This window comes from Vigna unguiculata, chromosome 4 (genome assembly GCF_037176805.1).
Source record: "Vigna unguiculata cultivar grain cowpea cultivar isolate G323 ecotype 2 chromosome 4, ASM3717680v1, whole genome shotgun sequence".
NCBI lineage: Eukaryota > Viridiplantae > Streptophyta > Magnoliopsida > Fabales > Fabaceae > Vigna > Vigna unguiculata.
Genome location: NC_140795.1, coordinates 21,418,726 through 21,445,041, shown reverse-complemented (window position 1 = coordinate 21,445,041; position 26,316 = coordinate 21,418,726). Strand labels below are relative to the sequence as shown.

At 36.5% G+C, this 26,316-nt stretch overlaps 1 pseudogene; it reads left to right on the top strand.

Moving 5' to 3' along the window:
• Window positions 1-2,560: 2,560 nt before the first annotated feature.
• LOC146886931 (uncharacterized) lies at window positions 2,561-4,110 on the top strand (annotated as a pseudogene).
• The last annotated feature ends 22,206 nt before the right edge of the window (window positions 4,111-26,316 follow it).

Below are 26,316 nucleotides of genomic sequence, written 5' to 3'. Positions count from 1 at the left end.
CAAGCAACAACTTGTATTTAGATGTCCAAATTCCCATGTTGATTACTAACTTGAAAGGCATTGACAACATGAAGCAACCACAACTGTGAAGGTGCTTTAAATGCTACTCTCCAAACTCTATCTTTGCCTTTTCTTTTTCTGGTAACCTTGGAATCAAGTATATTGGAGATGTGATCTTACTTGGGTTTACTCTTAATACTGATATCATTGAAGACATTCCATACACAACTGCCTTTGATCCTGATAATTATTTTATTTAGAGCTTTTGTTTCACATAACCTCAAACACAACATGTTCATTTTCTAATCGTAAGCCTACAAAGTTTTTCTTACTTTACTTTCATACAATTTTATTGTATTGATATCAATTAGGAAATTATATTGTATTGATATCAATAAAATTTGTCTTTCTATCTATTTTATTCAAAACTTCACCACATCACCTACCTTTTACAGAGTTGTATGTATAAAGTGTTCATTTATATTCTCAATACCATCTTGATGTGACCTTTTGTATTTGACTCTTTATTTCCATTTGTAGTTGGAAATCTGCATCTGCCTTTTTATTAAAAGGCTACCAAATCATATGTCTATTTTTGCATTGGTGTTGAACTTTTGAACTTCTAACCTTTATTCAGTGTTTGAATATGTCAAAGCCATGTAAAACTGAAGTTGAAAATCAACCTCAAAATTAAGCGATCTTCTCGAAACCTTGGAATGTCTTTACACCTTATTTCATTTTATATTTTGCTTAATCAATACTTAAACCTACCATAAAAGGGAATTAGTTTCAACCAATTCCTTCATATGGGATTGAAAGTATAACTCTAGTATATCATAAACATATCTTTTTCTACCCACACACAATTGGGAATATCATTATTTGGTGTTTGAGTTATACCACTGAAAGCTGATAGAAATTTATGCTTAGATCGAACCATATAGCTCAAATGCTTGGAATTTATTACTCATAATTAACCATTGTTAATCATTTATATAAAGGTGAAGAGAGAACAAAAAGGCATTAAATGCTTCTAAATTTAAATTCTATTGCATTTCATAAAAGAAACATTATGCTGGTCAAGTGTAAAAACCCATAAATAGATTAATAAGTTGGCCATATTTCTTTATTAAGTTATGGTTGTATCGTAATTTATAAGTGAGACAATATCTAATGGTGTGTTTTTGAATTACTTTGCCTGATCAGGTGGATGATATCACTGTAGATTTTATTATTAGTCAGCTTTTGCTTTATGCAAGCTAATGACTCAAAGAAAGATGTTATGATGTAGGGTAATAGATGCACTTGACTCGTATGTCCAATTCTATGATTAGATGTTAAATTTCTTAATAGCTCAGTTTAGTGTTTTGTTGCTTGTGGTAACATAAACCATGTAGCTTAGAGAGAATTGACTGGATCGTTCTTATATATTTTCTGATATAATATAACTTAAAAACTACTAAGTTGTTGGTATTCTTGCACCATGCTGTAATTTTTTGATAAGACAAGAAGTTTACCATGCTGATTCACAAGTTAATTTGTATGTATGAAATTTTGAATCCCGTTAGTGAAGGTAAAGGATTGAATGTATTAATTTGTGATGATAAGAAAGGAACCTTATGTTAATGAAGTTTTTGTCTTGTTAAGTGTACTGATTGTATTTTGAGGCTAATAATTTTCAATTACATAGGGAGCAAAGGTTAAGGAGACTTGCGAAGAATCTGAAGGTGGCTAGAGTTTTTAAAATATGTCAAGGTGACAGGAAAAATGATATATTTAATTTCCCCTTGATAACTAGAATGATCCTCATAATAGACTAGTTTTGACTTGTATGTACTGTAGCTAACTTGTAGTTTGGAAAGTTATTCCTTGGTAGTGAAAGTGTCATTAAATCTTCTTTTTAAAACATTTGGCTGGAAAGTATTAGAAGCACTATAATGAGTTGCTTAACAAGATTCCCATACTGCTATTGCATGTCCATTGAATGAACCATTCCCACCCAAGTTGTTTAATATTCTTTTAGTAAATTTGAAGTTGCTCACTATATTATTCAACACCATAATCACAAATCATGGCCACCTTTCTTGTGTCTTGTAATATAATAATGGAAAATTATTTCACCTTGATTTGTGTCCATCTTGTCATATCATACACCTTAATTTCACTACTTTTCATTGTCGGTTAGGGTATTTTTTGTTGCTTGATTCCCCTTTTGATTGCGTTTTTTTATCCAGTGGAAACTGATATCAGTGGAAATCTATAATTTGGAGCAAATGAGTTGTTGTTTAAAGTGCCTAAATTTGTAGTTGTGGGTCTTTACGTTTGTAAGTCATTCCTACTAAAATCGCATTTTTAGATTGAAATATGGTGAAACATGTAGTTAAGATAGACCAAATTATTATTTCAATGTTTTGTTGTGTTGTTATTCTGATTTTACAAGTAGGAAAACTATCAAATTATTAAAGTATTTTTTTGTTAAAAAATAGGCAGAAGGACGAAAGAGCTAGAGCAAAAGGGTTGGAGTATATTTTGTCAGTGATCATCTTTTAGATTAAAGATGATGGACAAAGTGTGGACTAAATCTGCTAGATTTAGTAAAGAGTATATAAATGGTGTTGAGTTCTTTTTAGATTTTGCATATTCTAGCGGAAAAGCTCAAGGGGATGAGATTTTATGCCCTGGTTCCAAGTGTAGAAATCTTTATTAGGCATGAAGAGATGTGGTATATGATCATTTAATAGCTATAGGATTTCTAAAAGGATACAACATTTGGGTAAACCATGGGGAGAAAATACAATCGTTGCCTATTGTAAGTGATGAAGACAAGGAAGATAATATTGATGGCTTATTGCATGACACGTTCAGAAATGTGGTAGAAGGAAGTGGAGGTAGCGACGGTCCTAATGAGGACGCAAAAAATTTCTACAGCTTGATTAATGAGGCAAAACAAGAGTTATACCACGGATGCCAAAGTTTTTCCACTCTTTCTTTCGTAATTCAACTCTATTTGTTGAAATGTCTTAATGGCTGGAGCAATGCCTCATTTTCTAACCTTTTAAAATTATTGAAAGAAGTCATGCCAATTCTAAACATTCCTGAATATTTCAATAAAGCAAAGGCAATGATTAAAGATTTTGGCCTTGATTATAAGAAGATTCATGCATGTCCACATGATTGCATGTTATATTGGAAGGAGCATGAGATAGACAATTTTTGTGAGAAGTGTAAAACTTCAAGATGGAAGGAATTTAGTGAAGTAAATGGTAAGTTAGAGCAACAAAAAAATAAGTAGAAAGTGCCTGCAAAAATTTTGAGGCACTTTACGTTGATTCCTACACTTCAAAGGCTATTTATATGCTCAAACACTATAGAGTCTATGAGATGGCATGAAAAAGAGCGCACAAAAGATGGAAAAATGAGACACCCTGCCGATATTGAAGCTTGGACAAATTTTGATAGACATTATCCTAACTTTTCTATTGAGCCTTGCAATGTTAGACTTGATCTAACGAGTGATGGCTTCAACCCTTAGGACTATGAGTATATCACATAGTACATGGCCAGTCATGACGGTGGTGTACAACCTTTCACCATGGTTATGCATGAAACCTGAATACACAATGTTGTCACTATTAATTCCTGGACCTTAATCACCTGGGAATGACATTGATGTCTATTTGCAACCACTAATGGAGGAACTAAAGGAATTATGGGAAATGGGTGTAGAAACATATGATGCCTCAACAGATAAACAATTTCAAATGCATGCAGCTCTTTTATGGACTATCAGTGACTATCCTACGTATGCCATGTTGTCAGGTTGCAGCACTAAAGGAAGGTTGTCATGTTCGTGTTTCAATTATGATACTTATTCATCATACTTGACACATAGTCATAAGATGTGTTATATGAATCATCGTGTCTTTTTACCAGCAACTCATGCATGGATAGTTAATCAAAATTTCTTTAATGGGAAGATGGGAACTTGCACCGACTATTTTAGGAGGGATTGAAATCCCTGAGATCTTAAAGGATTTTAGCAATGATTTTGGAAAGAATAAAAAAAGAAAGAAAGGTGGTCCATGGAAGAAGAGGTCAATCTCTTTTTAATTGTCCTATTGGTCCCAAAATAAATTACGTCACAATTTTGGAACTTTTAGACATTCAGGGAAAGACAAAAGATCATGTTAATGCCCGTTATGATTTAAAAGATATGGGAATTAGAAAGAATCTTCATCCGAGGGAGATTGATGGAGGTCGTGTACAATTTGCAAAAGCTTGATTTTCGATGAATGCATGATAGAGGTCGTACCCCACCAAATTAAAACAGTTAAATGCAGTATGTGAAAGTTGAACCAAGTCGTCTCCCAACGACCAATATTTTCGTCCAAAGCTTCAATTTCCAGATGAACACAACACTATAACACAAGGGGGGGTTGGCAGATTTCGTATGCTAATCAATAGATTAAATTAAATGCGACAGTGATTAAAAACGTATTGACATCCTTGATTCAAACACAAAATTAGATTTCTTAATCAACTCATACCATATTCAATAATCTTAAAAAGGAACAAGATAATCCTTCATCAACGTGTGCTCTCCATGTAGTTACATCATTAAGAAAGTGTACTTGTGGTTTGTAATTTATGTTGTAGACCTTAAAGCATTAATTAGATGTAGTTTGGTCTTTGTTATGTTTTTAATCTGTTGAATGGTTTTTCAACAGGTTAAAATGTATATTTTAATCTGTTGAATGGCTTTTTAAAAAGTTAAAAGGTTGGCTGCAATAGTCTTAAACTGCAACAAATTCAATCAGTTGATTTAGTTTTTAATCGACTGATTTCACTTAAGTCAAGTGAAATCAACCGATTGATTTGAAAATTAACCTGTTGAATTTTGTAACAGTTTGACTATAAAAGCTGTGATTTTCGAAAGAGAGGTCTGTTGATCATTTTAGAGCACGATTTGGTTCTGAAAACGTGTGGAAAGTCTCTCCTTCGTGATCATAGATGTTGCAGCTGTTGAAGATTAATCTTGGATCAATTCTTGGAGCTTTTGGCTTGGTTTGAAGCTTGGAGAAAGTGGTTTGTGGTAGGCAAGGTTGTGCTACCACTAAGGTTTGATCTTTCTCAATCTTTGTGTGTGTGCCTGGTGGTTTTCCAGGTCTGCAAGAGGGTTCTTGTTGTGCTGGTGTGATTCTTGTGTGACTCAAGAGTCTTTTGTGTTGTTTTTGCATATTTTGGAAGTGTAAGGGTGGATACTTTGTGATAGAGGCCGTACCCCACCAAATTAAAACATATTAAATGTAGTATGTGTAAGTGAACCAAGTCGTCTCCCAACGACCAATATTTTCATTCAAAGCTTCAATTTCCAGATGAACACAATAATAACACAGGGGGGTTTGGCAGACAAATTCAAAATGTTAATCAACAGATTAAATTGAATGCAAAGAGTGATTAAAACCGTATTGACATCCTTGATTCAAACACAATTTCACTTATCATAGGCCACCAAATTAACACCTCTGCCTTCTCTCAATCCACTAGATAATAATCCACTAAGCGAAAATTACAATCTAGCTTAATTATGCAATTAAGCAATGCACATATCCTTAAATTCGTGACAGCCAAGTTACATAAATTAAGCATGAACATAACTTAACCCAAACACATGCAATTACTCTGTAAATTAAGCACAAATAGATTCATCACAATGCATTCCCGAATGAGAACAAAGAGACATGGCAGATTTCACAAGCAAGCACAACCTCAAAGCTTCATTGCATTTTTCATCAAGGAGGCAATACACGAATTTAGCTAGACATGGAAATGAGCAATTAGACACCACAATTTTGGAATCACAAAAAGAAAATCAAAATCCCTACCTTTTGAATTCTGAAAACACAAATCAAGAGCAAAGAGAGATTTCAAGCTTCAATGGAATGCAAAAAATGGTGTTGTGATATATAAATCTGAAAACCCCATTAATGGGTGCTGTTCCAAGTCTATAAAACCCACAAAACGAAATTCCCAAGCAAGAAAACGAATTCAAAACGTAAAACCCTCAATGGGTGTTGTCAAATGTGCATAAAAACGATAAAAATGAGCTAAAAACGTGAAAAACCGCAAGGGGCACCTCCAAGGAAGCTTGTGTTGGTATCGCGCAGCGGAATGTTTGAGCGTGCGGACAAAACCAAGAGGGGGGTGAATTGGTTTTTAAATAATAAAATTAGTACTTTAAAATTTTTCCAAATTTTATCAATTAGATCAATAAATAATTTCTTTTAAACACAATAATAGATTAAATAAAGAGATAAAGAAGAAGATTGAACACAAGTACTTATACTGGTTCGGATCAAAAGACCCTACGTCCAGTTCTTAATCTCTTAAAAACGAGATTAACTAAATCACTAACAAGTAACAGATTTACAATCAGATATTAAGAGTGTAAGGAAAGAAAACACCTCTCTTGAATCACACAAGAAATGAACACCTTTCTCTAAATCACACAAAGAACCTTGACCTTAGCTTTCCTAGCAACAACAGCAGCACCTAATCTCCTAGAACACCTCTCAGGAAAAGTTATCGCTCTACCCACACTAGGTTTTTCAAAGCTTCTATTGAGAACACTCAGAGAACTCTCTTGTAGTCACAATACTAGTACTCTAGCTTCTAAAAAAGGTAAGTGAGAAGTAACTCTGAGGTTCCTTAAATAGGGGTTCCAGAAATTAGGTCAAAAAGCTAAACAGTCGCGCCCAACAGACCAGGATAATCGATTATCACTAGTGATAATCCATTATTCCAGTGTGGCTTATGGAAAACAAATTTTTGAACAGATAATCAATTATCAGAAGTGATAATCGATTATCCAGTGCATTCTTGAAAAAAATGGTTCAGCTCAGGATAATCGATTATTCTAAGTGATAATCGATTATCATTTTGATATTTCGAGAAATACTAGAATTGTCTTGTACAATACTGCTTCTAACTTAATCTAATTACATTTTACAAGATAGCTTTAAACATAACAACATATGGTCTTCATATTGTCTTCCAGATGGCTTTCAAGCTTCTTTTATCATCATCAAAATCTTGCTTCAACATTTAGACTTGTATTGCTTTTGCCAACAGCTTATTGGTAAGTGGAGTTTCTCCACCAATCTTTGGCTTACAACATTGTTGTTGATGAAGGATTATCTTGTTTTCTTTTAAGATTATTGAATATGGTGTGAGTTGATTAAGAAACCTAAGTGAAATCCCCATTGGACATTAAGATAGCAAGCTATCTAGATGTGAAGGTTCCTTTCACAAAGCTCAAAAGAAGATGATGGATTGATTCAAAACAAAAAGGAAATGGAAAGCACATAAACCATAGAAAACCGAGAACAATTAAAGGAAGAAGAAAACATAAAATGGAAAGGAAAGAAATGGTAAAAATGTGAGAAGCACGCCACTACAAGGCTAGGATATAAGCCATGGCAACCTTGAAGATGAGTGGATGTGTGCCGCCACTTGCTATGCAAGATAAGGCTTAAAAGTATTCACTCCCAACGGAGGAAACTCTCACAAATGGTTGAGACACAAGAGTGTTTTTACTTCAAAATGTTCAACCCTTTTACATGTCTAGGAGCACCCCTTATATAGAAGAGTTTAGGGGCCTCTAAGCAAATAAAAGATACTTAAGGATGTCTCTACAAAAACCTAACCCTAGCTTCTAAAAACTAGGTCAAATAAGGTTACAAATATGAGAGACAAAAGAGCCAACCATGGTGTGTGCAAGGCTAATTTCGTTCTAGCACAAAAGGACACAAAGAATGTGTCTCATATGTCTCCAAAAAGTGGCCAAAGTGTGCTAAAAACAAAGGAGACCAAAGGTACATAGGTACACTTGTTTCATGCCTTTTACTTTATGCTTTATGCCTTTGCTTTACTCTCTCCTCCACATCATTTATGCTCCCCAATCACCATGCGCCACCTAGCATTGCTTTCTTACTCCTAATTAACCTACAAAGAAAATAAACATAGATTAGCATGTTAGCTTAAGTCAAGTCAACTATAGTCAACAAGTTAAACCTAGTCAAAGGTCAACAAGTCAACAAAATTTGATTCAACTAAGTCAAATTAGGGAATAAAAAATAACAAAAACAAATGAAAGGGATGAAGGATTAGTGAACTTCCTTTCTAAACATGCTTAGTCTTCCTAAGCATGTGCCTCCATCCTTGGTTGGGGTCAATCCTTCATCAGTTGTCGCTTTCGTAACGAATGCAACTGAACATGGGTGGCCTTCGATTAAACACCTTGTTTCTCTACGTCCTTCTCCATCATCTTTATCTTTACTTCCTTTTCTTTTTCTTCAATTTCCCTTTCTTCTACAATTTATATTTGTTCTTTTTCTATTCTTTCTTTTTCTATTTTCTCCTTCAGCCTATGTTGATCCCTACTGGCTTGTCTTGGTGTCATAAATTTCAACTTCATTTCATGTCCCTCATGCCTAAAATAAAGGGAACGTTTATCAAGATTAAAATGAAGTCATGCCCATCTCAAAAGAAGATGACAAGAGTTCGTGGGAGCAATATCAAATAATACTTCTTTCACACATTTTCTCCTACTGAATTTGATCCTTAATTGATTCGAATGAAAGCTTATTGGTAACTGGAGTTTCTCCACCAATCTTTGGCTTACAACATTGCTGTCACTTTCGTAAACGAATGCAACTAAACATGGGTGAACTTCAATGAAACACCTTATTTCTCTACTTCCTTTTCCATCATCTTTATCTTTGCTTCTTTTTCTTTTTCTCCAATTTCCCTTCCTTCTACAGTTTATATTTCTTCTTTTTCTATTTTCTCCTTCAGCCTATGTTGATCCTTACTGGCTTGTCTTGGTGTCATAAATTTCAACTTCATTTCCTGTTCCTCATGTCTCAAATAAAGGGAACGTTCATCAAGATTCAGGGTTTTAAAATGAAGTCATGCCCATCTCAAAATGAGATGACAAAAGTTCGTGGGAGTAGTATCACATAATACTTCTTTCACACATTGTCCAGTACTGAATTTGATCCTTGCTTGATTCGGATTCAAGCTTGTTGGTAACCGGAGTTTCTCCACCAATCTTTGGCTTACAACATTGTTGTCGCTTTCGTAAACGAATGCAACTGAACATGGGTGGCCTTCGATGAAACACCTTATTTCTCTACTTCCTTTTCCATCATCTTTATCTTTACTTCCTTTTCTTTTTCGCCAATTTCCCTTCCTTCTACAATTTATATTTCTTCTTTTTCTATTCTTTCTTTTTCTATTTTCTCCTTCAGCCTATGTTGATCCTTACTGGCTTGTCTTGGTGTCATAAATTTCAACTTCATTTCATGTCCCTTATGCCTCAAGTAAAGGGAACGTTTATCAAGATTAAGCGTTTTAAAATGAAGCCATGCCCATCCCAAAAGAAGATGACAAGACTTCGTGGGAGCAATATCACATAATACTTCTTTCACACATTATCCCGTACTGAATTTCATCCTTGCTTGATTCAAATGAAAGCTTGTTGGTAACTGGAGTTTCTCCACCAATCTTTGGCTTACAACATTGTTCTCGCTTTCGTAAGCGAATGCAACTGAACATGGGTGGCCTTCGATGAAACACCTTGTTTCTCTACTTCCTTTTCCATCATCTTTATCTTTACTTCCTTTTCTTTTTCTCCAATTTCCCTTCCTTCTACAGTTTATATTTCTTCTTTTTCTATTCTTTCTTTTTCTATTTTCTCCTTCAGCCTATGTTGATCCTTATTGGCTTATCTTGGTTTGATAAATTTCAACTTCATTTCATGTCCCTCATGCCTCAAATAAAGGGAACGTTCATCAAGATTGAGCATTTTAAAATGAAGCCATGCCAATCTCAAAACAAGATGACAAGATTTCGTGGGAGTTGTATCACATAATACTTCTTTCACACATTGTCCTGTACTGAATTTGATCCTTGCTTGATTCGCATGAAAGCTTGTTGGTAACTGGAGCTTCTCCACCAATCTTTGGCTTACAACATTGTTGTCGCTTTCGTAAACGAATGCAACTGAACATGGGTCTCCTTCGATGAAACACCTTATTTCTCTACTTCATTTTCCATCATCCTTATCTTTACTTCCTTTTCTTTTTCTTCAATTTCACTTCCTTCTACAGTTTATATTTGTTCTTTTTCTATTCTTTCTTTTTCTATTTTCTCCCTCAGCCTATATTGATCCTTACTGGCTTGTCTTACTGTCACAAATTTCAATTTCATTTCATGTGCCTCTTGGCTTGTCTTGGTTTCATAAATTTCAACTTCATTTCATGTCCCTTATGCCTCAAATAAAGGGAACGTTCATCAAGATTGAGCATTTTAAAATGAACCCATGCCAATCTCAAAACAAGATGACAAGAGTTCGTGGAAGTAGTATCACATAATACTTCTTTCACACATTGTCTTGTACTGAATTTGATCCTTGCTTGATTCGGATGAAAGCTTGTTGGTAACTGGAGTTTCTCCACAAATCTTTGGCTTACAACATTGTTGTCGCTTTTGCAAACGAATGCAACTGAACATAGGTGGCCTTCGATGAAACACCTTATTTCTCTACTACCTTTTCCATCATCTTTATCTTTACTTCCTTTTCTTTTTCTCCAATTTCCCTTCCTTCTATAATTTATATTTCTTCTTTTTCTATTTTCTCCTTCAGCCTATGTTGATCCTAACTGGCTTCTCTTGGTGTGATAAATTTCAACTTCATTTCATGTCCCTCATGCCTCAAATAAAGGGAACGTTCATCAAGATTGAGCGTTTTAAAATGAAGCCATGCCCATCTCAAAAGAAGATGACAACAGTTCGTGGGAGTAGTATCACATAATACTTCTTTCACGCATTGTCTTGTACTAAATTTGATCCTTGCTTGATTCAGATGAAAGCTTGTTGGTAACTGGAGTTTCTCCACCAATCCTTGGCTTACAACATTGTTGTCGCTTTCATAAACAAATGCAACTGAACATGGGTGGCCTCCGATGAAACACCTTATTTCTCTACTTCCTTTTCCATCATCTTTATCTTTACTTCCTTTTTTTTTCTTCAGTTTCTCTTCCTTCTAAAGTTTATATTTCTTCTTTTTCTATTCTTTCTTTTTCTATTTTCTCCTTCAGCCTATGTTGATCCTTACTGGCTTGCCTTGGTGTCATAAATTTCAACTTCATTTCATGTCCCTCATGCCTCAAAATAAAGGGAACGTTCATCCAGATTGAGGGTCTTAAAATGAAGCCAAGCCCATCTCAAAACAAGATGACAAGAGTTCGTGGGAGCAATATCACATAATACTTCTTTCACAAATTGTCCCGTACTGAATTTGATCCTTGCTTGATTCGAATGAAAGGTTGTTGGTAACTGGAGTTTCTCCACCAATCTTTGGCTTACAACATTATTGTCGCTTTCGTAAACGAATGCAACTCAACATGGGTGGCCTTCGATTAAACACCTTGTTTCTCTACTTGCTTTTCCATCATCTTTATCTTTACTTCCTTTTCTCTTTCTTCAATTTCACCTTCTTCTACAGTTTATATTTGTTCTTTTTCTATTCTTTCTTTTTCTATTGTCTCCTTCAGCCTATGTTGATCCTTACTGGCTTGTCTTGGTGTCATAAATTTCAACTTCATTTCATGTGCCTCATGCCTCAAATAAAGGGAACGTTTATCAAGATTGAGCGTTTTAAAATGAAGCCATGCCCATCTCAAAACAAGATGACAAGAGTTCGTGGGAGTAGTATCACATAATACTTCTTTCACACATTCTCTTGTACTGAATTTGATCCTTGCTTGATTCGGATGAAAGCTTGTTGGTAAGTGGAGTTTCTCCACCAATCTTTGGCTTACAACATTGTTGTCGCTTTCGTAAACGAATGCAACTGAACATGGGTGGCCTTCGATGAAACACCTTATTTCTCTACTACCTTTTCCATCATCGTTATCTTTACTTCCTTTTCTTTTTCTCCAATTTCCCTTCCTTCTACAGTTTATAATTCTTCTTTTTCTATTCTTTCTTTTTCTATTTTCTCCTTCAGCCTATGTTGATCCTTACTGGCTTGTCTTGGTGTCATAAATTTCAACTTCATTTCATGTGGCTCATGCCTCAAATAAAGGGAACGTTCATCAAGATTGAGCATTTTAAAATGAAGCCATGCCCATCTCAAAACAAGATGACAAGAGTTCGTGGGAGTAGTATCACATAATACTTCTTTCACAGATTGTCCTATACTGAATTTGATCCTTGGTTGATTCGGATAAAAGCTTGTTGGTAACTGGAGTTTCTCCACCAATCCTTGGCTTACAACATTGTTGTCGCTTTCGTAAACGAATGCAACTCAACATGGGTGGCCTTCGATGAAACACCTTATTTCTCTACTACCTTTTTCATCATCTTTGTCTTTACTTCCTTTTCTTTTTCTCCAATTTCCCTTCCTTCTACAATTTATATTTCTTCTTTTTCTATTCTTTCTTTTTCTATTTTCTCCTTCAGCCTATGTTGATCCTTACTGGCTTGTCTTGGTGTCATAAATTTTAACTTCATTTGATGTCCCTCATGCATCAAATAAAGGAAACGTTCATCAAGATTGAGCGTTTTAAAATGAAGCCATGGCCATCTCAAAACAAGATGACAAGTGTTCGTGGGAGTAGTATCACATAATACTTCTTTCACACATTGTCCTGTACTGAATTTGATCCTAGCTTGATTCGGATGAAAGCTTGTTGGTAACTGGAGTTTCAGCACGACTACTCCTCCTCCTCCTGTTAGCAGCCATAGCCTGGATACGCCACATTACGACTATTAAAAATCAGTCGCTTAATCAAACAAAACCACACACTCTTCCACATTTAACACACAACATGCCAGAAACAAACACATCGCTAAGCTCACTCTCCACTAGCCCCAAAATATTTTTAAAAATATTTTCAAAACTTTTGCTCTAATACCAATTGTAACATCCCTAAGGAATATTACTGATATTAAATAAATAAAAATTTGAAATACAATAATTGTCGCATTTATTATAAACTATTTCCCAGAACACGGGAAATTTAAAACTTTAATATATAATAAGCCATAAAATCAGGAGTCCATAATTTCATAAAATTGAAATACAATCAATGGCTCCCGCCAAGTTTACATGATATTCTCAAAGTTAAATTGATAACACATAAAACATATGTATATACAAAACATCCCCTGCTAGCCCTCGCTCCGAGTCTAAGCATCTCCTGGCCCACCTGTCACATCATCTGCTCCCGGATAACAAGTTATCCGATCATCGCCACACACACAGAAAGGGTGAGCTATGCACAATAAAAATATAAACATATATATAAGAAATAACCATGTGTTCCCCAACCCAAAAATAATATAACTACAATTCTCATACTTTTCAAAACACCCAACCATGATCTCATAGTCCTTCATGAGTCATATGCATGAACTAGATCTTGGGACTTCACTGTGCTTCCACGAAACTAACTCATTCGTTGTCCAACCCTATGAGCCTATCCCGCTCATAGTCCTGCCCTACAGACTCCTCGCCTATAGTAAAAACATCCAAGTCTCATAACTTGGACCTTGGCATGCACGCAATCACCATACTATGGACTCCTCGCCCAATAGTAGCCGACGGGAACATAACAGTTCCTTGCCCATCGTGCGCCCGACACATGCAATCAGTATACTAAGGACTCCTCGTCCATTAGTAGCCGACGGGAACTCAACCAGTTCCTTGCCCATCATGTGTCCAACCACCAAGCACATCCCAAACCCCTATTGGACTTAGTCCTTCAAGCCCAAACACCACACCACATGAATATACAACCTAACTTTCATATAAACAGCCAAAACACACTCACAAGCATGTAGAAACATAGTAACTCGCATAAACTCGCTTAAGCTAGGGACTTCTCGCCCTAGCTAAGCCCTCAGCCTCGCCTAGGCTAATCCACCTCGCTTGAGCAAGCTTAAAACAGTGACCACACCACGTTATCTCGCTTAAGCGAGATCCTCTCGCCTGGGCGAGTCACACCTTGATGAAGGATTAACCCCAACCAAGGATGAAGGCACATGCTTAAGAAGACTAAGCATGTTTAGAAAGGAAGTTCACTAATCCTTCATCCCTTTCATTTGTGTTTGTTATTTTTGATTCCCTAAGTTGACTTAGTTGAATCAACTTTAGTTGACTTGTTGACCTTTGACTAAGTTTGACTTGTTGACTATAGTTGACTTGACTTAAGCCAACAACTAATCTATGTTTATTTGCTTTGTAGGTTAATTAGGAGTAAGAAAGCAATGCTAGGTGGTGCATGGTGATTGGGGAGCATAAATGATGTGGAGGAGAGAGTAAAGCAAAGACATAAAGCATAAAGTAAAAGACATGAAGCAAGTGTACCTATGTACCTTTGGTCTCCTTTGTTTTTAGCACACTTTAGCCACTTTTTGGAGACATATGAGACACATTCTTTGTCTCCTTTTGTGCTAGAACGAAATTAGCCTTGCACACACCATAGTTGGCTCTTTTGTCTCTCATTTTTGTAACCTTATTTGACCTAGTTTCTAGAAGCAAGGGTTAGGTTTTTGTAGAGACATCCTTAGGTATCTTTTATTTGCTTAGAGGCCCCTAAACTCTTCTATATAAGGGGTGCTCTTAGACATGTAAAAGGGTTGAACATTTTGAAGTAAAAACACTCTTGTGTCTCAACCATTTGTGAGAGTTTCCTCCCTTGGGAGTGAATACTTTTAAGCCTTATCTTGCATAGCAAATGGCGGCACACATCCACTCATCTTCAAGGTTGCCATGGCTTCTAGCCTAGCCTTGTAGTGGCGTGCTTCTCACATTTTTACCATTTCTTTCCTTTCCATTTTATGTTTTCTTCTTGCTTTAATTATTCTTGGTTTTTTATGGTTTATGTGCTTTCCATTTCCTTTTTGTTTTGAATCAATCCATCATCTTCTTCTCTTGAGCTTTGTGAAAGGAACCTTCACATCTAGATAGCTTGCTATCTTAATGTCCAGTGGGGATTTCACTTAGCTTTCTTAATCAACTCACACCATATTCAATAATCTTAAAAGAGAACAAGATAATCCTTCATCATTTGGTATCTAGAGCTTTGTTTGTCCTTGAATATGGTGTTTTCATGTTCTAACCTTGTCTTGTGTAGCTATCTTGAATGGTCCACATAAAAATAATGCTGGCAAAAACTGTTCACGATTTTAAAAGATTAAACTGCACCTGCTCCGTGGTCGAAAAATTACGTTCTTGATGTCCAAAGAAAGCTCTGTTAGTCTAGTTTTTTTTAAAAAAAGAACCAATGCATTTGGAGTTCTCTGGAGAGAGTTATGATTGAAATAGTGAGCAAAGGCCAGAGCTGTCGAGATCACCGCAAATCAACGTTTTTCAGGTTATGTTGGGCAGTTTTGGCTATTGTTTTTGTTACTCTTCTTACTCCTAAATGTTGTTAGATAACATGTCTTTGTGTGCTTAATCATTGACCTTCATTTCCAAAAGTTTAAATGCATGATAGCTACATGTTTGAGTCTTTAAATGTGCCTAACTTTTGCTTGAGTCATATGTCATATGTTAACTTGAAGTTTTCTTATTCTTGTTTTTCCAAGTATTTGAATCTTGCTTTCACTTTATGTCTTGCTTGATGTATGCTCCATGAAATTGATTTTGGCCTAAAACTTGAGGAACTAAGTGTCCAAGCCACCTAAAACTCTTTCTCACCATTTTATGAAACTAGTTGCGAAAGAAGAAAGTTTTGCACCAATTTTTGCCTAAAAATCGAGAGCAACCTTGCTCCTTGGTGAACTAAAAGTGTGTTTTTCACTTGGTGTTATGCTACTAGTTTTCATACTTGAGAATTGGGTGATATTGGCTAATTTGTTCCATACATTAACTTGGTTATGATCTTTCTTGGTGTATGCATGATTTAAGACTTGAAGATGCTTGTCAAGTACTTTTCATAGAGTCTTTAAAATGTGATTTTCTTGTTTTATTCTTGTTAAAAGTTTTGTCTCAAACTTTTCTTCTTTAGAGTTTAGCTTTTCTTGTTCTTGTGCTTTTCTTGCTTGTCACTAGGTGTTCTTTGTTTTGTCTTACTAAGGTTTTCTTTTCTTGAAACTCTTGGGGTGTTGTGGCTGAATCACTTATCTTGCATTTGAAAGGTTTTGCACAAGTTTTTAAAAGTATTTGCTTCACTCCTTTGGTGGATTTTGAGTGCTAGCCTTGCCTTGTTACTTTGGGAGAGTGATCTAAACACTTGGGTTACATTTTGGGTTGGATTTGGTCTCGATTTTCATGTTGTCTAACCTCTAATCCATTTATTTTGTCTCGGATTTGAGTGTTTTTGTTGTAGGAATCATGGGAAGTTCATCAAATGGACCTACTCCAAACAAAAACAATACATTGATGAGATTGCTTCGGGATTTGGAGTTGTCTAGGAAGGAGTCCTTTGAACAATTGAGAAAAGAAAAGGAGCATAGTGACCTAAGAATCCAAGAGCACATTCAAAGGCTTGAAGCTAAGGAGCAAGAAAGAGAGGCTAGGAAAAAAGGGCATTCTAGGCGCAAACCCTCACAAGAGAAGCAAACTCCAAAGATTCCTAAGTTCAAAGGAGAAAATGACCCAAACATCTACATTGAGTAGGAACAAAAAATGGACAATTTTTTTACCATTCATGTAGTTATTCATCAAAAGCAAGTAGATTTGGTAGTCTTAGAGTTTGAGGATTATGTCATGACTTGGTGGCATCAATTATGTATGGACAATATTAACCAAGAGTCACTCGCAACTTCTTGGAGGGACCTTAAAAATTTGATGCGCGCTAGATTTGTTCCTTCCTACTATAGGAGGGAGACTCTTTTGAAGCTCCAAAGGCTTCAACAAGGGTCCATGTGTGTGGATGAATATTATAAGTTAATGGAGTCCATGCTTCTAAAAGTAAGACTCCAATTTGAAAGTGAAGAGGAAAAGTTAGCTAGATTTGTGAGTAGGTTAAGGAGGGATATACAAGATTTAGTAGAGTTATATGAGTACTCCTCTCTTGACAAAGTTTTACATTTGGCCATCAAAGTTGAAACTCAATTGCAAAAGAAAAAAGAGGCCAAGAGGAGTGGTTCATACAATGACTATTATTCTAGTACTTGGAAAGATAAAGAAAGAAAACATGATAAATTACCACTCAAGAGTTCCCAAGACCCACCTCCTAGGACTAATTCATCTAGGCCTTCTAATGAAACTCCTAATTCTTCTCAAGGTATAAGGATAAGTTCTATAAAATGTTTTAAGTATTTGGGATATGGGCACATAGCTTCAAATTGTCCTACCAAAAGAACCATGGCCTTAAACCTTAAAAGAGAAGTAAAGAGTGAACATTCTTCTCCCCCTTCCCCCAAAAGTACTTCTTCCCACACTTCTTCTTCAAGTGAAAGGATTAAACCCCTTGAAGGTGGATTGTTAATGATAAGGCACCAACTAAGACAAGTTTCCAAGGAACTTGACCCTTCTCAAAGACAAAACATTTTTCATTCAAGGTGTCATATCAATGACAAACTATGTCCCCTCCTCATAGATAATGGAAGTGGTATAAATGTGGCTAGCACAAGGGTTGTGGACAAGCTTGGCTTGAAAACTATCCCTCATGCCAAGCCCTACAAGCTATCATGGCTTAAGGAAGAAGACATTAAAGTAACTCAACAAGTCCTCATTAACTTTTCAATTGGAAATTTTAAAGATGAGGTGTTATGTGATGTTATGCCTATGGAAGAAACTCATATTTTGTTAGGTAGGCCATGGCAATTTGATAGAAAAGTCTTTTATGATGGCCATGCTAACACCTATACTTTCTCCTTCCAAGGCAAGAAGTTCACACTCCTACCTCTCTCACCCAATGAAGCAAATGAAGACCAAAATAAAGTGAAAGATAAGAAAAAAGATGAAAAAGAAAAAGAGCAAGTTACCTCCAAAGTGTTACTTGCCTCTAAAAAAAGATTTTCAAAGCAAGATGGACATCACCATTCTTTCTTCTCTTGCAAGACTCAAAAGGAAGACCCAATGCGCAAGCATGAGAAGAAAAGTGGTCTAGAACAGAGGGATGGCCTAACCAAAGTTAGGGGTAGTACCCTTAGAAAAGATGGAACAAGAGCTCATAAAAGGGAGGCGCAAAACCTCCCCCAAATCAAGTCAAGCTCCATCTACAAAGGCTTAAAGAATTTGTGGTCAAATTCTCTCCAAGAAAGGGAGGATGATGAAGGATTAACCCCAACCAAGGATGAAGGCACATGCTTAAGAAGACTAAGCATGTTTAGAAAGGAAGTTCACTAATCCTTCATCCCTTTCATTTGTGTTTGTTATTTTTGATTCCCTAAGTTGACTTAGTTGAATCAACTTTAGTTGACTTGTTGACCTTTGACTAGGTTTGACTTGTTGACTATAGTTGACTTGACTTAAGCCAATAGCTAATCTATGTTTATTTATTTTGTAGGTTAATTAGGAGTAAGAAAGCAATGCTAGGTGGTGCATGGTGATTGGGGAGCATAAATGATGTGGAGGAGAGAGTAAAGCAAAGGCATAAAACATAAAGTAAAAGGCATGAAGCAAGTGTACCTATGTACCTTTGGTCTCCTTTGTTTTTAGCACACTTTGGCCACTTTTTGGAGACATATGAGACACATTCTTTGTCTCCTTTTGTGCTAGAACGAAATTAGCCTTGCACACACCATAGTTGGCTCTTTTGTCTCTCATTTTTGTAACCTTATTTGACCTAGTTTCTAGAAGCTAGGGTTAGGTTTTTGTAGAGACATCCTTAGGTATCTTTTATTTGCTTAGAGGCCCTCAAACTCTTCTATATAAGGGGTGCTCTTAGACATGTAAAAGGGTTGAACATTTTGAAGTAAAAAAACTCTAGTGTCTCAACCATTTGTGAGAGTTTCCTCCCTTGGGAGTGAATACTTTTAAGCCTTATCTTGCATAGCAAGTGGCGGCACACATCCACTCATCTTCAAGGTTGCCATGGCTTCTAGCCTAGCCTTGTAGTAGCGTGCTTCTCACATTTTTACCATTTCTTTCCTTTCCATTTTATGTTTTCTTCTTGCTTTAATTGTTCTTGGTTTTCTATAGTTTATGTGCTTTCCATTTCCTTTTTGTTTTGAATCAATCCATCATCTTCTTCTCTTGAGCTTTGTGAAAGGAACCTTAACATCTAGATAGCTTGTTATCTTAATGTCCAGTGGGGATTTCACTTAGCTTTCTTAATCAACTCACACCATATTCAATAATCTTAAAAGAGAACAAGATAATCCTTCATCACACCTTTGCCCAAAATAACACACAGTCCTCGCCTAAATGAGGTTTCAACAAAAACATCACAACTGATCCCGATATCTCGCTTAGGCGAGACCTTCTCGCCTGAGCGAGACCCTAGTTCGCTCAAACCTCCAAACTCCCTCGCCTGGGCGGAAAATCGCGCTCAACATACCAAATCTTGTCGTCATCTCGCTTAGGCGAGCCACTCTCGCCTAAGCGAGGGTATCACTCGCTCAACCTCTAAACCAGAAACGTAGCTCTGCAATTCTTGCTTAGGCAAGATGGACTCGCTTGGGCGAGACTTACAGGGTTTTGCCTCTGAACACGCTCTAAATTGACCAAAACCAATACCAAAACACTACCAAAACACGATCGATACAATCAAATGGCACAACAACTCCAGAAGCATGTTTTATACTCATTCAATCCACCCAAAATACAAAACCTAATTATTCGCCTCCATTCATTACCAAAACCCTCATTACCAACAATATCATGCTTTACAAAATTATTGGCACAACATCAATCAATTACGCATCCAATTTCCAACATCATACACGAATTTCGTGCCAACCAGTAATAGATTGAACAGCACAGACCCAAAAACCATAACACATGTGAAGCAACTTAATCGCATAAGGACAACTCCCCTAACATGGAATGTGTGATCAAAAATTGTGAAGACAGGACCCCTTGATTCCCGATTTCCGTCTTGCTTCAGCCCTTGCACACCTAACTCAACCTCTCACTCTCCAATTTCGTTCTCCTCTCAAGCTGCCACAGAACAATTGTAGAAACCCTTCTTTTTACCTAAACTTTGCCTTTTATAGGTGTCTTAAAAATGGGTTTTAAAAATAAAACGAAATTGGGCTTTATTATGGTTTTCCCAACCCTCTTGGCGCCCCATTCTGCTAGGTTGTCTCTACCTTTCCACATTCATAAAGCTTACTCTATGCCCATCAAGGTTTGAACCCATGACCTCCCACTCATAAGAACAAAGCATAACCACTATGCCAAACCACATTTGGTGATAACCATTATAATCCTATGATTATACTATCACTCACCATTCACAATTCCATTACCAAAACAAAATAATAAATAAACCATACAACACATAATTGGCATACATAAGACTCGAACTCAAATCCTCTCACACAATCAAAGTACTCTCAACCATATGAGCTAGTACTTTTCCACGTCACACCAACCAACAATTAATGTCATAAAGGCTCTTTTTACTCACATTTACTAATTAATTAATTATTTAATTAATTAATTTCACGGGTCTTACAACAATCGCCTTATGTGAGAAGACAAAGGCACATTCCTCCACACCCTAAAGAAGTTAGGATAAAATTGCCTCACTTTCATGGTAGGGATAATGCAAAGACATATCTTGATTACGTTGCAACAGTTGAACAACTTTTTTAGAGCCATGTTGCAGAGGAAGAAAGGCATGTCTCCTTAGCTACCCTTAGCTTTCAAGGACATGCTTTAAATTGGTATACTTCCTTAGTCCTCCAAAGAAGGAGAAAAAGGCTTCCTGCAATTAACTATTGGTTTGATCTTAAAGAAGCCCTTCATGCCCATCATGGAAAAACTCTAAAGGCTCCAACAAAGGTCTATGGCAATAGAAGAATATAGACAAAAATTGGAGTTATACATTTTGAGAGCTAGGATTGAAGAAAATTGGGATCTTACCATTGCTAGATTCTTGAGTGGTCTCAATTATGTAATATGAGATAAAGTTGAGTTGTTCCCCTACAATAATTTGAATGATCTTATGCAAATGTGCATTAGGGTTGAGCAATAACTTTTAAGAAGACCTTCTTGCAAGGATTCTTCTCCCTCTTATCCCAAAAGTGAGCCACAAAAGGATTTCAAAAAGGATTTTTCAAAAGCAAAGGAGTCTACTCCTAAGAATCCAGCAAAGGTAAGTGACAAAGGTGAAACCTCTAACAAAAGAGGTAGTGAAATTAAGTGCTTTAAGTGCTTAGGCCGAGGTCATGTGACTGCCCAATGCCCTACAAAAAATCTATTATGTTAAAGGGCAATGACCTCTATAGTAGTCAAGGTGAGTCTTCTTCTTCTAGTGATTTTGAGGGTAGCCATTCATAAGCATCTTCCAAAGAAGATGCTTATCCTAATGAAGGTCGTTTTGTCATGATTATGAGGCTTCTTATTAATCAACCTAGTGCTCCTCTCAATGATCAAAGAGAAAACATTTTCCACACTATATGTGATGTTTGGAAAAACACATGTTCTCTTATCATTGATAGTGGATCGTGTTGCAATTACTGTAGTACAAGGTTGGTTGAGAAGTTGAACTTAGCCTTGATACCTCATCCCAAACCTTATAAACTTTATTGGCTTAATGAAGATGGAGATATTAAAGTTAAGCATCAAGTGGATATTAAGTTTTCCATTGGAAAATACAAAGATAGGGTTTTATGTGATGTTATTCCAATGGAAGCTTGTCATATTCTCTTGGGAAGGTCATGACAATTTGATCGCAAAACCACCCACAATGGCCATACCAGTGAGATCACCCTTCTACATAAGGCTAAAAAGTTTGTTCTTCACCCTCTCACTCCTACTTAAGTTGCTAGTGATCAAGATCAAGCTCAAATGTGAGCTACGAGAGAGGAATAGAGTTCCAAGAAATCTACTTTAAGTCCAAAGAGTGAGGTAGGGGATTCATAAAGTTAAAATCCTAAGGTCATTTCTCATGAAGTACTTTTTACTCAAAAGTCTTTATTCCATGTGCTTCATGAAGAACAACCTTCCTATCTCCTTGTGTCACTCTTCACTCACTTGTATTCCAAGTTCTTCACTTCAAGATCTCCCTCCTTCCATAGTTGTTATTCTTCAGGATCTTGTCATGTTTATTTGATTTTAGGCCTGAAATTATAAATTTGTGATTAAGTCTGAAAAAAGCAAGTTAAAATGACATTTAGAGTTGGATTGTCACTACTTTGGTAGGGGTGTGTGTAACACCCGTAGAATTTAATTAATTAATTAAATAATTAATTAATAAAATGCGGGAGGGGAAATAATTATGACATTAAATTATGGTTGGTATGATGTGGAAAGGTGCTAGCTCATGTGGTTGAGAGCACTTTGATTGTGTGAGAGGACTTTGGTTCGAGTCCTATGTATGCTAACTTTTGTGTTATTATTTTATTATTTAAATCTATGAAAACAAGTTCTGGTATGTTATGATGTCTGAATTATGATTGTTAGCATGAAACATGATTAGTTGAATTGGTTATGCACTTGAATGGTGACTAAGTGGTTATGGGTTCAAACCTTGGTAATTCTAAATGAAACTTATTTTTTTTTATTTTGCTAATGTTAACTTTGGAGGGAATTGGAAAGGTTAACAGAAACCTACTGGAATCAGCACGGCCAAGGGGGGGCTGCAATCATCATTCATGATGAGATATGAATGGCTATTAAGAGTTAATAAGTTGAATTTTCGTTTTTAATTCTTGGGTTAACCTAAAGCACTAGTTTAAAAGGCAAAAGTGAGAGTTTAGGCAAGGTTTTGCAAGGCTGAACTTAGACCTAGAAAACAGAGACAAAAGTGAGTGAGAGGGGTCTGGCGTGAGTGAGTTTGGAGGCGGGGTTGAGGATATTCAAGGGTGGCCATTGGTGATCAAAGGAGAGAGCTTGAGGATTTCAAGTATAGCAAAGGAGATCAGGTTAGGGGAGCTGGACTCTGTAATTTTTTATGCATATGATTAATAATGTGTAACTGTATGGTATATTGGTTGTTTTTGCACTGTTAAATCCTTTATAATTATGCGTTTCTGGAATTTTCCAGAAACCACCTGGCGGGTGATAGAACCACCGCCAGGCAACTCATACAATTGCGTGTGTTCTGGGTTCTTGGAAGAGGAGTTGCCTGGCGGCACACTCCCGGCCACCAGGCAATGCAAAGCGTCTTGGCTATTTTCTAGGTTTGCTGATGAAGCACCTGGCGGGACTGGTTGAGCCGCTAGGCGGCGCGGGGTAATTTGACCTGTTTTTGGGTTCTTGGAGTTCTGGGCTAAATCTAATCGGGGCATAAGTCAGTGGTGAATTGTACAGAGTGATATTGTTAACCAACAGTAGGTATGGTCATCTAATTAATGGCTTAAATGAATGGAACAATGTGTGTAAGCTTAGGGTTGAAGGTGTGGTAACTTTGATTGCTCGTTGAACTGAATTATCGTGAATTGCATATAGAAATAAGGATCAGTGTAATTAAAATATGGAGTCATTGTGATTGTGCTAGAACTGGTAACTTTGATTGCTCGTTGAATTGAATTATCGTGAATTGCATATAGAAATAAGGATCAGTGTAATTAAAATATGGAGTCGTTGTGATTGTGCTAGAACCGGATGGCATTGTAGTGGGAATTCACAAAGATGGAAAAATGGTGGGGTTTTGAGTGCGGGAAAAATCTGGAAAATACCCAGATGGTAAGCACCGCCTGGCGGCACGGGGGCTGGCCGCCAGGCGCCAGCATAGTGACAGAGATGCTGCAAGCTGAAGTGTTGTGCGCTGAGGTTGGGTACTGTTTCCTTTGGGTTAGAATCAACATATGGGAATTGTGATGGTTGGGGTGGTTGACGAGGGAGTTGTGTATGAACCACAAGGGTGAGAAATTCCTTAGGTGGCGGTGATGTCGAATATTGGAGGTCTTTCTATCTTATGGCACAATAGAGATTGTGCATACTAGTTAAGTTGGGTACGAGGGGGTTTAGCAATTGATCAATTATGGTGAATGAGAGTCCAAACAGTGGAAGAGGTTTGATAACAACTTAGTGGTAAAGAATCTAAGAGTACTAATAGGTTAAGAAGGAAGGAGTTTAATATCATTACTGAATGAGTTCTGTTATCAAGCTAGGGAGTGGGGATTTGACCTCACCATTGTTAGTAACCATTTAAGTAATAAATCGGGGATTGATCAAATGGAAATGTGGTAAGAAACTATGTTAAACTTGAACAATAAAACTAGTGTGTGCTGTACTGTCATGGCGCCTGGCGGTGGGATTTGGATCGCCAAGCAGTAGCGGGATCACAGAGGGGTCTCGGGGCTTGGTGCGCCTGGCGGCAGAGGCAGTTCCGCCAGGCGGTCGCTGTTGCGAGAGAAATTTAAAGGCGTTGTGCGCCTGGCGGTACGAGACACCCGTCAGGCGGTCTGGAAGCTGGCAGCGCCTGGCGGCACGTGTCCCCCGCCAAGCGATTTGCACTGCTGCAGCTTTGAAACTTTGATTGTGTATTTGTGATCTACAAGGCGTCTAGTGGTGCTTTAAAGATGGGGTTGCTGGTGTTCCTTGAGTTGTGGCTTAGAGTATCCCTTGAGTTGTGGCTCGGGATAAGGGTTAAGCACATGGTATTCCTTGAGTTGTGGCTCGTAATAGCATTTATTGAGTTATGGCTCGGGATGGTGGATGAGCACGAGGAACCCTTGAGTTGTGGCTCAGGTTGGCGAGTGTTGCCGGTGTGAGTGTGTTGGTTGTGGCCAGTACGAATGGGTCCAGATAGATTGCCCTCCTCAGTTGTTGGCTGACGAGTTTGGTAGTCTTGGGACGATATAGACTATGTTCGTATATGGGAACTCTACTTGGCGTTGCGGTGTATGGTCCGTAACATGTTTTCCCGCACGTGCTCTATCGATTGTGGCCGATGGGTATGGCAGCAAGTCACCTTGAAGTAATCCTTAGACGATGTAGAACACGAATGAGCTGATTGGGGGTCAGATACTAGGAATTAAAGGATAGAATAATGTAGAAAACTTCAAGTTATGTATGGTAATATGTGTGTATGTGAACATGTACATATTTGTAATATATACATGATTTATCTGTTAAGCTCACCCTATCTACGTGTGTTTGGCGATGATCGTGTACGCGGTACACGGGAGCAGATGTTGTTGATGCAGGTGGCTTAGGTGGAGCTTAGTTGCGAAGAGGGGTTCGACTTGGGAAATTTTATGTTTCTTTATTTCTTTTGAAACAGTTGTAAACCCATGATGGGTGATTTTGTAATATTGTTCTTAAATTTTGGAACAGATGGATTATGAACTTTTTATGCTCATTTAGTAAAGTTTAAATTTTCCCGCGTTTTGGGAAAATGAGGTATTATTAAATGCGTTGTTATTTATTTATTTATTTTATTATTTATAAATCTGTAATATCCTGACGGGATGTTACAGTGTGTCAATTTACTCTCCGTTTTCCAAAATGTTTCAATTGCATCCCAACTTTTGTAAAAGTGTCTCAATTAGGCCCCTTTTGAGAAAAAAATTACTAACATCGTGAACTATGTGTCATGTGTCAATATGTGATTTTTTTTTTTTTTTATTTTCTCTTAATTTTTAAATTTTTCTTTTTTTAAAAAAATTTCAGGTCCCTGATGTGACATGTGGTATGATTGTCTTGATTTCAATTTAGTCCTTATTTATGTGCCTTTAATTCAATTTAGTCCCTATTTATGTTTATTTGATTCAATTTTGTCCCAATTTTTTTTAATAATTGAAATATATTTTTTAATCTATGTTTTATTATAAGATTAAAACTAATTTAAGTATAAATATTTTAAAAAAATTAAGTATTGATATTTATATTAAAATTTAGTAATAAAATAAATTATTAACAAAATATAGGTTAATAATATACAACTATGTAATATGTTAAAAAGTCATTTTTAATAAATATTATTAGTATAACATTTATACAAATAATAAATTCGGTCTTAAATTGGAGAGGAACAATATTATTCTATTTTGAAAAAAAAATTTGGATGATTAACGAAACATGAGTTAACAACATATAATGATGTAATATGTTAGAAAGTTGTTTTTAATAAAAAATAATAGTATAACATTTCTACAAATAATAAATTGTCTCAAATTGAAGAAAAATAAAATTGCTCTATTTACAAAAAATAAAATTAGGACCAATTTGAATGA